This window comes from Scyliorhinus torazame, chromosome 2 (assembly GCF_047496885.1).
Source record: "Scyliorhinus torazame isolate Kashiwa2021f chromosome 2, sScyTor2.1, whole genome shotgun sequence".
Taxonomy (NCBI): Eukaryota; Metazoa; Chordata; class Chondrichthyes; order Carcharhiniformes; family Scyliorhinidae; genus Scyliorhinus; species Scyliorhinus torazame.
Genome location: NC_092708.1, coordinates 352744425 through 352759105, shown reverse-complemented (window position 1 = coordinate 352759105; position 14681 = coordinate 352744425).

The following is a 14681-nucleotide window of genomic DNA, read 5'->3' as shown; positions in this document are numbered from 1 at the left end:
TCTACATTAACCCCTTGTGTATTTAAGTGATGCATATCGCCACATCCCCCCTTATTTCGTGTTACATATTTTCTGTACTTTGTTAAAGAAAATTGAACAAAATAGGTAGATAAGTGATGAAATGTACAAATCATGATGACAGTGATGATTATACAATACCAAATAATATGTATGAGTCCAAAGTTCATGAATTAATAAGGTCGAGTGGCTTTCTTGTTTTGTTGTTGAAGTGGTGATGGTGATGTTGTCATTGCTTTGTGAACACCGTCAGTGTCCCTCTGCATAAGGAACCAATAAGTCATCAGGTGTGTGCAAATGGTCAAAGCACTTCGTTGTCTGATTTGGACTCTGTTTTTTTCTATGCTTGTGATAGCGATGCAGTATGCTATCTGTGTTGTCCGACCGGGACTGTTTCTTGTGATTGTGATATTGATGCAGTATGTCATCTGCCTTGAAAGCTGGTTTGCTTGTTTATAGTGGAGCAAACTTGAATCGGTGAGATTTGCCGTCAAGCCATGGTATGTCTGTACTCTTGCCAGTGTTAGGAGCAGTACTGTTTCATTGTCCTGCATTTGCAGAGTTGTACCATGTCGTACCAGTCGTTGTTCCAGTGTTGTTGTTTTTGTCGTGATTGTTGTTGACGTTGGTCCCTTTGGTACGCTTCTTGTTGTTGTCAGTGTTGGTGATTTTGTAGGTTTTGTTGTTGTGCTTGTTGTGCTCAATGACCACACCCGAGTGGAGAATTCGAGTCCTTCACAAAGTTACTTGTGTCAGTGTCCTATGTGACATCTGCTGTTTCATTGAGCGTGCCGTCTCTGATATCCTCGGCGCTCCCCGTCTGGAGTCATGTCCGGTTCACTGGAATCATCTTTGGTTTGTCAATGCTCCCCGTCTGGAGACCTTTCTGGTTCACCTGAATCAGCTTTGGTTTCTTGACACTCCCCGTCCGGAGTCATTTCAGGTTCACTTGAATCATCTGAGGTGTCACTTGAATCATCTGAGGTGTCTTGATGCTCCCAGTCCAGAGTCAAAACGTTCAGGAAATCATTTTCTTGTGGAGAGGCTCGAGTGGATGAGGTTTGAATTAACGTGGTGTCACTGGAGTCACTTTGATCGTCGAGTGCCTCTGTACATACTAGCGGAGAACAGTCAGTCTCGCTGTCATGTTGCACATCTTGTATGGGAATTGTGATGCCTTCGTCACTTGTCGCACATACAGTGTGAAGACCTTCAGCGACTTCTTGCTGGTTAAATAACTTGGTAGACTGTCAGAGTCTTCTTCTGGTGGCTCAGATAATCTGGGTAGACTGTCATAGTCTTTTTGTTGTTCACGTGAGCGTTGTATACTGTCATAGTCTTCTTGCTGTGCACTTGAGCGTGGCAAACTTGCATCATCTGCTGCTGGTTGCTCAGATAAGATTGCTAGACCTTCATGGTCTTGTTCATGCAAGGACTGCGCTCTGGAGTCTTGCGTTGCTTCCATCGTGGAGTCTGTCAATGAGCTCACCGTGGAGGCTGGTATTGCTCTCTCTGTGGAGTCTGGCATCGTTCTCTGTGTGGAGTCATGCAGTGGTCTCGCTGTGGAGTCGATCTGTGCGCTCTCAACGGAATCGTGCAGTGGTCTCGCTGTGGAGTCTTTGTTCTCTGCATGGAGACGTGCAGTGGTCTCACTGTGGAGTCTGTCATCGCTTTCTGTGCGGAGTCGGGGACACTTCGTGGTGCGTGGACCACCTTTCGTGTGGAGTCGGGGACACTTCCTGGTGCGTGGACCACACTCTGTGTGGAGTCAGGGCATCTTCGTGGTGCATGGAGCACTGTTCGTGGTGGGTGGACCACTGGTGTGGCGTCAGGCCGCTCTCAGTGGGCTTGGACCTCTCTCTGTCTCTTGCCGTCAGGCCGCTCTCTGTGGGCTTGGACCTCTCTCTGTCACTTGGCGTCAGGCCGCTCTCTGTGGGCTTGTAACGCTCTCTGTCTCTTGGTGTCAGGCCACAGCAGAATCATGTACTTCTGGGTTAGGATGTCGTCTGTCGGGCTGAGGATCCTCAAATCCGAAGAACTCGTCCATGTCTGTGTTGGATTCTTCACTGTACAACATATCTCGTTGCGGTTCGGATTTGGTACTGAGGTCGCCATGTCCAATGATGAAATCATCGTCTGAGTCATAATCTTCAAGGACCATATCATCACTTTTTGTGTCGGAGCTGTCATTGTGCTCGTGATGTCCAAAGAAGTAATCAACGTCTGAGTCGTAGTCTTCAAGGACAAAATCATCTCTTAGGGCGGTGCTAACTGCTTGTTGCAGGGTTCTGGGGAGGTTACTTTCAGCTACTGGTCGAAGTTCAGGCATTGTGCTGTCGTTCCAGGTGAAAGAATTGTGTTTTACGGCTTTAAACATTTTTATTTTTTATTTTCTGGCATTTCCCCTTTAAGTGGGCGTGGCCCAGGGCCTCTGATATCATGACGCTTGTGACATAGAGCGTAGGAATGGATTGCGCATGCGCAGATCGCTGTTCCGTTACTTTGCGCCATTTTTGCAACCGCGCATGTGCAAACGGACCTTCCTTTTCCATGCCACCTTTGCTCAACCACGAATGCGTGGCTTCTCGCGCATGCGCAAAACACTTTTACCGTTTCGCGTCTTCTGGAGAACTGCGCATGTGTGGCTCCTTTTTCAAGATGGTTGCCAATCAAAACTGCCGTTTTCTACATTTGCAGGCCTACCTTCGCCTCATGGTGAGTATTGGCACCTCTTTTACCGTTCTCTCTTGTGTTTTCCTCGCAGTATGTGTCAAACATTTCCAGGACTGTCTGGAGGTCTCTCTTGTCCTGCCCTTTGGAGTACTTGAAGGTCTTGAAGATTTCTGCAGCACTTGCACCCGCAATGGTGAGCAGAAGCTTTATTTTCTCTGCATCCGCCGCGCCATCTAGGTCGGATGCTACCAGGTAGATCTCAAATCTCTGCCTGAATGCACGCCAGTTTGCACTGAGATTGCCGTGGTACCTGAGCTGCTGTGGAACCGGAATCTCAAACATCTTGCCTGGGTGCTGTTGATGGTAGTCACGGATCTGTTGAGTTGAACGATGTAGATTTAACAGGAACTCCTGGAACCATGTTGTGTTATGCTTCTTCATGTAGCGTAAGCTGCTTCCTTGATGTATACTCTGACAAAGGAAGGTTCAGACTTGGAGATAGGTTTAACACATTTATTGAACAGTTAACAATTCTCCTACTTGTGCCGTTTTGCGTCTTCTGGAGAACTGCGCATGTGCGGCTCCTTTCTCAAGATGGCTGCCAATCAAAACTGCCGTTTTCTTCATTTGCAGGCCTACCTTCGCCTCGTGGTGAGTATTGGCACCTCTTTTACCCTTCTCTCTTGTGTTTTACTCGCAGTATGTGTCAAACGTTTCCAGGACTGTCTGGAAGTCTCTCTTGTCTTGCCCTTTGGAGTGCTTGAAGGTCTTGACTCTCCTGCTGATCTTGCTATAGTAACTCAATCTAACTAACCAGTCTGCTCTAATCCATGCGGTGGGTTTGATGCTTCCGATCTGCCCCTGTGTCTCTGAGTGTCGCCTGTGGAAAAGAGAAAGAGCATGTGTGCCCTGTCCTTTTATATGGGTTGCCCCCTTGTGGTAGGGTCACCTCTGGGTGTCCCGACTGCCCATTGGTCGTGTCCTATTCTGTGTGTTCATTAGCTGTATGTCTGCATGTCATGATGTCTCTGGTGCTCCCTCTAGTGTTTACTCAGTCCTAGTGTATCTACATTAACCCCTTGTGTATTTACAATGATGCATATCACCAGTGTCAAGCTAGAATTTTGTGCTCAAATCCTGACTTGAACACACAATGTTCTGGCTCAGGCTTCCAACTAAACAACTGTTGGTGGGTCTCATTGCCAGAGATCCACTTGAAAATGGATTATACTTTCCTTTTCTTTCACCCTTTCATACTTATGGTCTCATTTCCCAAGACCCTGTCTTTCTTTTCCTTTTCCTCTTCCAATTTCCATTTCCCTTATGTCCCCACATTGTTTCATGATTTCCTTTAATTTCACTCTCAAATCTGCCATTAACTTCATTGCTGCCTCACGGCGCCCCTCATGGCGCCAAGGTCCCAGGTTCAATCTCGGCCCCGGGTCACTGTCCCTGTGGAGTTTGCATATTCTCCCTGTGTTTGCATGGGTTTCGCCCCCACAACTGATGTGCAGGTTAGGTGGATTGGCCACACTAAATTGCCCCTTAATTGGAAATAAAATGAATTGGGTAGTCTAAATTTTTTTTTTTTTTAAATCTGCCATTAAACTTTCCCTTCTCTCTCAATTCCACTTTTCCATTCAGTTGTCCATAATATTAAGCTCAAGCAACATAAAATTCGCAAGATCGCTGAAGGAATTCATTCAGTTCTTCAAATCCATGTCAATTCTCTGCAAGAGCATCTCAGCTAGTGTCACTGACCCACTCTTTCCCCGTAGCTCTGAAAAATGGCCCTGTTCAGACAATTTATCCAATTAATTTGTCTCCAGCACATTCCAGATTCTAACTAAAGGCTGCATAATAAACCTTGTGTCGCCATTGGCAAAATAATCATTTGCTTTAAATCTGTTTCCTCTGGATCTTAACACTCACCAATGGGAACAGTTTCTCCCTATCTACTCTGTCACAGCCATTCTCACAGAAACATACCTTTCAGACAAGATTGAATCCTCCATCTCCATCCCTGGATATGCCCAGTCCCACTGGCAGAACTGGCCCACCAAAGGTGGCAGCACAGTGGTGAACAATGAGGAATACTTGGCCCTGTGCATCCTCAAAAGGGACTCAGAAACCCATGAAGTCTGGTGGCATCAGGTCAAAGCAGGTAAGGAAATCTCCTGCTGATTAGGTGAGGAAGGGTGGTAGGTGGAAAGCAATCAGTACATCACCACATTTATCACCACTAGGAAGAAGTACTGAAACAGCAAGGGCTGAGGAACTTCAATGTCCATTACAAAACATGACTAGCTAGCACCACTGCTGACTGAACTGGTCTAGTCCTGAAGGGTATAGCTGCCAGACTGAGTTTGCAGCAGGTGCTGAGAGAACCACAAGAGGGAAAAAAAACATTTGAGCTCATTCTCACCAACCTATCTGCTCAGATGCATTTGGCCGTGGTAATATGGGTAGGGGTCACCACAGCACGGTCCTTGTAGAGACAAAGCTCCATCTTCATACTAAGGACATCCTCACTTGTGTTGTGCAGCACTACCACTGTGCTAAATGGCCTTTGTTAAGATAGTATTTCACAATTTTCTATAGTTCTAATTTGCTATCAGTAAATTTAATGTTTTTCTTCTAAATTCAGAACATTTACACAAAACCAGTAAACGAATCAGTAATCGAATTGCAAACTGTAAGGAAGATAGTGATGGGCTTTAAAGAGGATAGAACAGTTGGTTGAATGGGCAGATACTGCAGGTAAAATTTAATGCAAAGAAGTGTGAAGTGATGTACATTGGTAGGAAGAATGAGGAGGCGCAATGTAAAACAAGGGGCACAATTCTATAGGAGATGCAGGACCACAAGACCTGGATGTGTATGCGCAAAAATCATTCCAACTAGCAGGGGAGGTTGGAAAAATGGTTCAAAAGGTATACGGGGTCCTGGGGTTTAAAAATAGAGGTCTAGAGCAGGCATTGTCAAACTCGGGGGCTCGACCTGCGGGTGGGTCGCGGACGGGTGTCGGGAGGGTTGCAGAGCTGCCCATCATAGCGCTCCCGATCGTGCAAATTTGCGCACAACAGCCGCAGCAGCCAGCTGTTAATAACGCCAGCTGCAAGCGGCCTTCAAAATGGCCGATGATTGGGCACACATGCGCAGTGCGGCCGCTTTTTAAAAAACGGTCGAAGCTTTTTCTTTTACAAGTTCGGGGTTTATTCCCGGGGGGGGGGGTTTATTCATTTTATTCATTTATTTTATTCATTTTATTTTTATTTTTTTCATTTATTTTATTTATTTTATTTTTATTTTTTTTTCATTTTTTTTTTATTTTTTTTTTACAAGTTTGGGTTTTTTTTATTTGACAAAGTTTTACCGGAAAAAAATGCAGAACTTTGGAGAGATGGAGACTCTATACTTTCCGACACCGGAAGGCTTCACCTTCATTCAACAGGTTCCATTGGAGGAGCGTGTACGAGCTCAAAGGGACCCAAAACCATTCCTTCCAGTTTTGACAGCAGCAAACAAGGTAAGAGAAAATGGTGGGTCGCGCAGGTCAGCCGGCGTAGGCCGCGAAGGTCGGCCAGCGTGGGCCTAGAAGGCCTGCCGGCGTGGGTCACGAAGGTCGGCCGGGTTGGGTCCCGAAGGTTGGCCTGAGTGTAGAGGTGGCCAGGAGGAGAGCAGGCTTCAACCAGATTTGGTCGATCCTTTTTAAGAAAAGGGTGAAGTTTGGACTGTTATACCCAGCCCGTCTCTGGGTCACGCATGAGGATCAGCACTTCTATTTCGAGACGCCTGAGGACACGCTGGACTTTGCGAAAAAGAAAGGGCTGGTGATGGATTGAGAACTTTTGAACTTGGCTGCAACGTTCATGTTTTTGTTTTTTCTTTTTGTTTCTCTGTTTTTGTAAAGTTTCTTGTTTTGCGTTTCATGGAAGATGTTTGTGATGCCGTTTGCATCGATTTGGAACCAGCGGTAGAGCTGACTGAGTTAAGGTTTTCATTTGCACTGTTGGGGGATGGAGCTGTGCTTGTTTTGATCTTGGTGTTTTTCTGTTGGGCAATTGTGTGAGGATTGTTTGATGTTGGAGTTTTGTTTGTATGAGCGGGGGGGAGGGAACAATAGGTGGGAGACTATCTGGCACCAGGGATGGGGGCCACCAAGCTAGCTGGGCGAGCTAGCTCTCGGAAGCGCAGTGGTGGGTGTGCATATGTTTGGTTTAGTAAAGGGGTTGGGTTACAGGGTGTTGTTACTAGGGGGGGGTGAATGTTCTGCTGGCGAGGGAGGGACTTGGGCTGAGGGACAGAGAGAAGGTTGGGGGCGGGGGCTGCCTGGGGATGGACCGGTGGAGGCGCGAGGAGCACAGGCTGGAGGTGGGCCTAAAAAAGGGGATGGCTGATCGGCAGAGGGGGGGCAATGAGTACCCCAACTAGACTGATCACCTGGAATGTTCGAGGCTTAAATGGGCCTGTCAAAAGGGCACGTGTGTTCGCGCATCTTAGGGGATTGAAGGCGGATGTGGTAATGTTGCAGGAGACGCACCTTAGAGTAACGGACCAGGTTCGACTGAGGAAAGGCTGGGTCAGTCAGGTCTTTCACTCGGGACTAGATTCAAAGACTAGAGGGGTCGCGATCCTGATCAATAAGCAGGTGGTGTTTGAGGCGGGTAGAATAGTCTCGGACGTGGGAGGTCGGTACATTATGGTCAGTGGGAAGCTAGAGGGGGTGCAGGTGGTATTAGTAAATGTGTATGCGCCAAATTGGGATGATGTGGAGTTTATAAAGAGGATGCTGAGGAAGATACTGGACCTGGACTCGCAGAGGTTGGTCATGGGAGGGGACTTCAACACAGTTATTGACCCTGGCTTGGACCGGTCAAGCTCGAAAACGCGCAGGGTGCCAGCAATGGCAAAGGAACTAAGAGGGTTCATGGAGCTGGTGGGAGGGGGGGGGGGGGGTGGATCCATGGAGATTTGGGCAGCTGAGGATGAAGGAGTTCTCCTACTCACACGGGCATAAAGTGTATTCCCGGATTGATTTCTTTATTTTGAGCAGGGCCTTGCTGGCTGGGTGGTGGACACGGGGTACTCGGCGATTACAATCTCAGACCATGCTCCGCACTGGGTTGACCTGCAGGTTAGTAAAGACAGTAACTAGCGCCCGCAATGGAGGTTAGATGTGGGACTTTTGGCGGATGAAGGGGTGTGCGAGCAGCTGAGGAAATGTATTCAGAGCTACCTGCAGGTCAATGACACGGGGGAAATTTCAGCAGCGGTGGTGTGGGAAGCACTGAAGGTGGTGGTCAGGGGGGAGCTAATCTCGATCCGGGCACGTAGGGAGAAGGTGGACAGGGCAGAGACAGACCGACTGGTAAAGGAGATACTACAGATTGATAGGACGTATGCGGAGACCCCAGAGGCAGGGCTTTTAAGGGAACGGCGGAGGTTACAGGCGGAGTTTAGCTTGCTGACCACAAGGAGGGCGGAGGCGGAGCTGAGAAAGGCGAGGGGGGCGATATATGAACATGAAGTGAAGGCCAGCAGAATGCTTGCACAGCAGCTTAGGAAGAGGGAGGCAGCTAGGGAGATAGGGAAAGTAAAGGACGGAGATGGGAACCTGGTTGGTGATTCAGTAGGGGTGAATAAGGTGTTTAGAGATTTTTACAGCAGGCTGTACAGGTCGGAACCCCCTACCGGGCCGGAGGGGATGAGGCACTTCTTGGAGGGGCTGAATTTCCCAAAGGTGGACGGGGAGCTGGTAGAAGGGCTGGGGGCCCCAATCGGGCTGGAAGAGATAGTGGAGGGCTTGAAGGCCATGCAGGCGGGTAAGGCCCCGGGTCCGGACGGGTACCCAGTGGAGTTTTATAAAACGTTCTCGGGGATATTGGGGCCGGTGTTGTTAAGGATATTCAATGAGGCAAGGGAAAGAGGGGTATTTACCCCGACGATGTCACAGGCAACAATTTTGCTGACAAGAACCCGGAGCTGTGTAGGTCCTAAAGGCCGATCACACTTTTGAATGTAGATGCCAAGTTGCTGGACAAAATCTTGCCCTCCAGGATCGAGGATTGTGTTCCGGACGTTATTGGGGAGGACCAGACGGGGTTTGTTAAGGGCAGGCAGTTGGTGGCCAATGTCAGAAGACTGTTAAATGTAATCATGATGCCCCCGGAAGGTAGAGGTAGTGATCGCAATGGATGCAGAAAATGCTTTTGATCAGGTGGAATGGGACTGTGAGAAATACTGGGATGGTTCGGATTCGGGCGGGGCTTTATCGACTGGGTCAGGTTACTGTATCAGGCTCCTGTGGCAAGTGTACGGACGAATCGGACAACATCGGACTATTTTAGACTACACCGGGGGACGAGACAGGGATGCCCCCTCTCCCCACTGTTGTTTGCGATGGCTGTACAGCTGTTGGCAATTGCTCTGAGAGCCTCGAGGGGCTGGAGAGGACTGGTCCGGGGGTGGGGGGGGTGGAGCACAGGGTTTTGCTCTATGCGGATGACCTGCTTCTGTACATTTCGGACCCAATAGAGGGGATGGACGAAATCATGAGGACTCTAGGGGGATTTGGCCGGTTTTCAGGGTATAAGCTTAATGTGGGAAAGAGTGAGATGTTTGTGGTCCAGGCGAGGGGACAGGAGAGGCGACTGGGAGAGCTGCCGTTTAGGTTAGTAGAGGGAAGCTTTAGGTACCTAGGCATCCAAGTGACGCGGGAATGGAACCGGCTGCATAAATAGAATCTGGCCCGGCTGGTGGACCAAATGAAGGACGATTTTCAGAGATGGGACGTGCTTCCGTTGTCCCTGGCTGGGAGGGTGCAAACGGTGAAGATGACGGTCCTCCCGAGATTCCTTCCTCTTTGCCTGGAGTCCCGGGTCAAGGACCCCTGCGTACCTCCCATCCACCTCCAAAATCTCTTCCATCAGTCATTGGCATTCCTCCCTCTCCACCTTAGCCTTAAACCAGATCACCTCCCCCCTCACCACTGCCTTCAGAGCCTCCCAGACTACCGACCACGAGACCTCCCTCACATTCTCCTCAGTCACCTTCCCTATCCTGTCACAGAAGCTACGGTCCGCTAATAACCCCACATCCATTCTCCACCCCAGCCTTTGGGCTGGCCCCCTTCTCCAAACCACATCCATCCAATGCAAAGCGTGATCTGAAATCACAATTGCTGAGAACTCTGACCTCTTAACCCTAGCCAACAGCGCCTTTCCCACCACAAAAAATTCAATCCTCAAATAAACCTTTTGCACCAGGGAGAAAAATAAATATTCTCAATCCCTTGGATGCAAAAACCTCCACAGGTCTGCTCCTCCCATCTCCCTCATGAGCCCAGCCTAACTTTCCACTGGACCATCACTAACTGAGGTACTGAGCTGAGCAAGCTTGATCCAAGAAAACAAAAATACAAAGATTCTTTACTCTTTAGTTCTTCTGTTAGACTATTGAACAGTAAACACCAGCACAACAGCTGCATGTACTTCAGTTTTATAATAGTTATCTGTATACTATCTGGGAAAGGTATATTTTACAAATTACAAAAACTAGGATTGAGATTATTTGCAATAATGTAGAGTGACACCAAGTGGAAAATATTGATCAGTGTATATTCATTCTTAAAGCATTTCAGCTTTACAGAAGAATCGTGTAAGTTCATAAAAAATAATGCGAATTATGAGTAATCATTTATTAGATAAATATTCTATTGTATGTGCAAACAATATATAGTGCAACTTATCTTTTTTAATTTAAAAATAAATAAATTTAGTGTACCCTATTCATTTTTTCCAATTAAGGGGCAATTTAGCATGGCCAATCCACCTACCCTGCACATCTTTGGGTTGTGGGGGTGAAACCCACGCAAACACGGGGAGAATGTGAAAACTCCACACGGACAGTGACCCAGAGCCGGGAACGAACCTGGGGTCTCGGTGCTGAGAGGCAGCTGTCCTAACCACTGCGCCACCGTGCTACCTTATTTACTGTTGAGTATTTATGTGGCACCATTTCAGAAGTGTCCCCTGTGAACTAGAAAGATGAAAGGAGACATTTGCTTAACCAGAAATATATGTACCAGTACAAATGTAACTTTCTTGACTTGAACAAGAGTTTGGCAGCAAAGTGTCCTCTGAAGATACGATCATTTGTTGATTCCTTTGCAATATAGTTTTTGATTAATCAGGATGCAAGAATGTATGGTGTTAAACTTTTTCAACTTTCTTAAAATCTTTCTATTTACTTACCTGAAACCAATGAAATTTTTGAATTAATTTCAGTCCATTTAAACAATAACTTTTTAATTTAAGTTTGTGTTGCCATTATACACTTATTAACAGTCAGATTAACCAGAATACAGCTTGATTTGGTGGTGTGGGGGGTGGAGGGGGGGGGGGGGTGTTGGGGCAAAGTGATTGCTCATCTTCGAACACTTACATAAGTTTAAAAAGCTCAACAAAGGCATCACTTGCCAAGCAAGAACAAAACAATTTATTCTTGACTGAGATGGCGAGCCAGGTCCATTTGCTTGTTCAGGTGGCATTAAAGATTTGTTGGCACTATTCAAACAAGGGCAGGTATTCTCATCAAATTGATAATCTGTTAAAAACAGGTTATTAATTCTGTCATTGGTAGGATATTACTTAAGCAGTACTGATACTGCATTTGTTTGCATAAAATGTCAGGAGTGTTCTGTAATTCCTCATGTAAAGCCCCTGGACATTGAGAGTGTGATATAAATAGAAGTGTCAATATCTATTTCAGTTTGCGATTTTATTTTATTCCCATCATTTGCTCTGCTTTTGGCATCTTCCTTAAGAAGAACATTTTTACTTTGTCTCCTTATCATCATGACCAGCCCACGATAACATGCAAGATCATTACGTTTCCAGCTTGTCCCACTCTCTTTTTGGATAGGATTTGGAAAATAACACACCAGAAATAGAAAAAAATATGGGAAAAATAATCTAAGACTAGCACTCCTTTAAAAAAAATGAAGGAGAAATGCTGGTTGTTCACTAGAAATGATATGATGCACACCGTGTAAACAGGTTTTAGAAAAAAGAAGCCTAAGTGTTTGATACATTTAGTAAGTTAGGCAACATTAAACAATATGTCATCAAAATAGAATTCAACTCGTTCGATGAAGCATAACTTTCTCAACAGCTTTTACCACAAGACAAATAGCACAAAAGGTTTGCATCAAATCAACAGTTTCTAATTGGTTTCCATCTGTGCGGATCCAGTGGTCTTGCGCAGTAGTCTTTGATGTGGCACCATGTCAAATTCCTTCTGAAAATCTAGGACAGCGCATCCACAGGTTTCCCTTTATTCACATTGCTTGTTACTTCAAAGAATTCCAATACATGATTTCCCTTTCACAAAACCATGTTGACTTTACCTGATTGAATTGAGATTTTCTGCCTGATTGAGAGATTTTCTCAGTGCCCCACTGTTAACTTTGTTAATAGATTTCAGCAATTTCCCTATAACAGATGATAAGCTAACTGGCATGTAGTTTCCTGCTTTTGGTGTCCCTCCTTTCTTGAATCGAGAGTCAGATTTGCCATTTTCCAATCTGATAGTGAATTAGAACCTTTGGACTTGTCAGCTTTTAGTTCTAAGAATTTTCTTCGTATCCATTCCTTGGCAATTGTAACAGTTTCAACTTTCTCCACCTCTTTCACCCCCGATTCACAATTATTTCTGAAATGTTCTTTGTTTCCTCTACAGTGAAGACAGTTGCAAAATATCTGTTCATCTGTCATGTTATCCTTATTTTCTATTAATTCCCCATTCTCACTCCCTAGGAGCAATGTTCACTTTACTTACCTTGAATACCTCAGTTTTCATATTTACAGCCAGCTTTCTTTAATTTCTCCCTCCTTATTAATCTTTTAGTAATTCTTTGCGGTCTAATATTTTGGCCTGCCACTTACCTTTGCAGAATTACATGCTTTCTCTTTCAGCTTGAATCTATTTTTAACTTCTTTAGTTAGCCATGGATGGTCTTCTTTCAACACTGGAGTGTATCTTTTTGGAGTATTCGGAAATATTCCTTAAATGTCTACCATTGCATCTCTACTGGCCTATCCCTCAGCATAATTTCCCCATTCACTTTAGCCAGCTAACCTCATGCTTTCATTATTTCCCTTACATATGTTTAAAACACTAGTCTTACATACACACATCTTTCCCGCAAACGGAATGCTAAATTCAATTTTATATTAACTGCCATCTCAGGGCACCTTCACTTAGGTCATTAATTAATCCTACCTCATTGCATATGACCAAATTTAGTATAGCCTACTCTCTCTTATTGGTGCTGGTAAGTACTGCTCCAAGAAACTCACCCGAAAATACTATGAACTCATCATCCAGGCAACCTTTGCCAAGCTAATTTGTCCAATCTACATGTAGATTAAAATCACCCATTTATTATCATACCCCTCTCACCAGTCCTCATTCTTTATTCCTCTGTACCCCATCCTAGTGTGGTTACTGTTGGGAAGCCTGTGAACCAAGCCTACAAGTGACGTGTTTTCCATTACTATTTATTTCTCATATCTACCCAAACTGATTCTACATCTTGATCTCCAGAACCAAGCTCATCCCTCTCTATTGTATGAATGTTATCCTTATCAGAGCTACCCCTCCACCTTTTCCTAGCTTCCGTCCTTCCTAAATGTCACGTACCCATGAATATTAAGGCCCTAATCTGTGTCATCCCGCAGCAATATCTCTGTAATGGCTATCAGATTGTACATATTTATTCCTATTTGTGCGAACAATTCATCTGTTTTGTTACAAGTGCTGCATGTATTCAGAAAGAACATTTAGTTCTGTCTTTTAATATTTTCGTAACCTCTAGACCGATCTGGTGAACTCTTAGATTTGTACATTTTATCCCTTCCTGCAATGATCATCATTTCCCTTATTCCTACCTGCCTTTTGTTTATTTATCACATCTTCCCAAACTTGATCCATTGCCCGCACTGTTTAGTTTAAAGCCATCCTAGTTATACGACTAGCCAGAACACACACCCAGCGTGGTTCAGGTGAAGGCTGTCCCAATGGTACAGCTCCTATTTTTCCCACACCAATCTTTGAGCCAGGCGTTTAACTCTAATCTACCCCATACCAATTTCCTTGTACCTCAGGTAATGACCCACAAAGGCCCTAGCTCCCTGTACTGCCCTCAGCAGAATTAGTTCGACAGGTCATTGGTACCTACATGGACCATGACCACTGGATCCACCCTCTCCAGCCCAGAGCAGATGTCCAGAACCCTGGCAACAGGTTGGGAACAGTCATTTGGACTTCCACTTTCAGCTGCAGAGAGCTGTCTGTCCTGTCCTAAACTACCACTATATTTCAAATAACTCCCGAGCTTTCATGGCTTCCTGTACCATGATGTCATGCTCAGTTTGTTCATCGACTTAGTCACCATTTTCTTTTTTAAAAAAAAATCTTTTTATTAAAGTTTTCACAAAATATCAACAACAAAATGTAAAAGGAACCCAATAAATTTAAATACAAAACAAAACAACTCAGTGCCCCCCTCCCCCATACATAAATAATATATTAACACCCGCCGAAACACATAGCAAATATATACACCCCCTCAGATCCCCCAGTATGGACAAACAAAAATAAAATAGACCCCCCCCCCCCCCCCGGGGCTGCTGCTGACCTTTGTCTACCATTCTGCCAGGAAATCCAAGAATGGTTGCCACCATCTGAAGAACATAGAACATAGAAAATACAGCGACCTTGCACCGATCCCCTTAAGGCACATTTCTCCCTCTCCAATTTAATAAACCCCGCCATATCGTTGATCCAGGATTCCACGCTTGGGGGCCTCGCAGCCTTCGCTGGGCTACCAGGGACGCGAAGGCCAGAATACCGGCCTCTTTCGCCTCCTGCACTCCCGGCTCCTCTGCAACCCCAAATATTGTGAGCCCCCAGCCCGGCTTGACCCT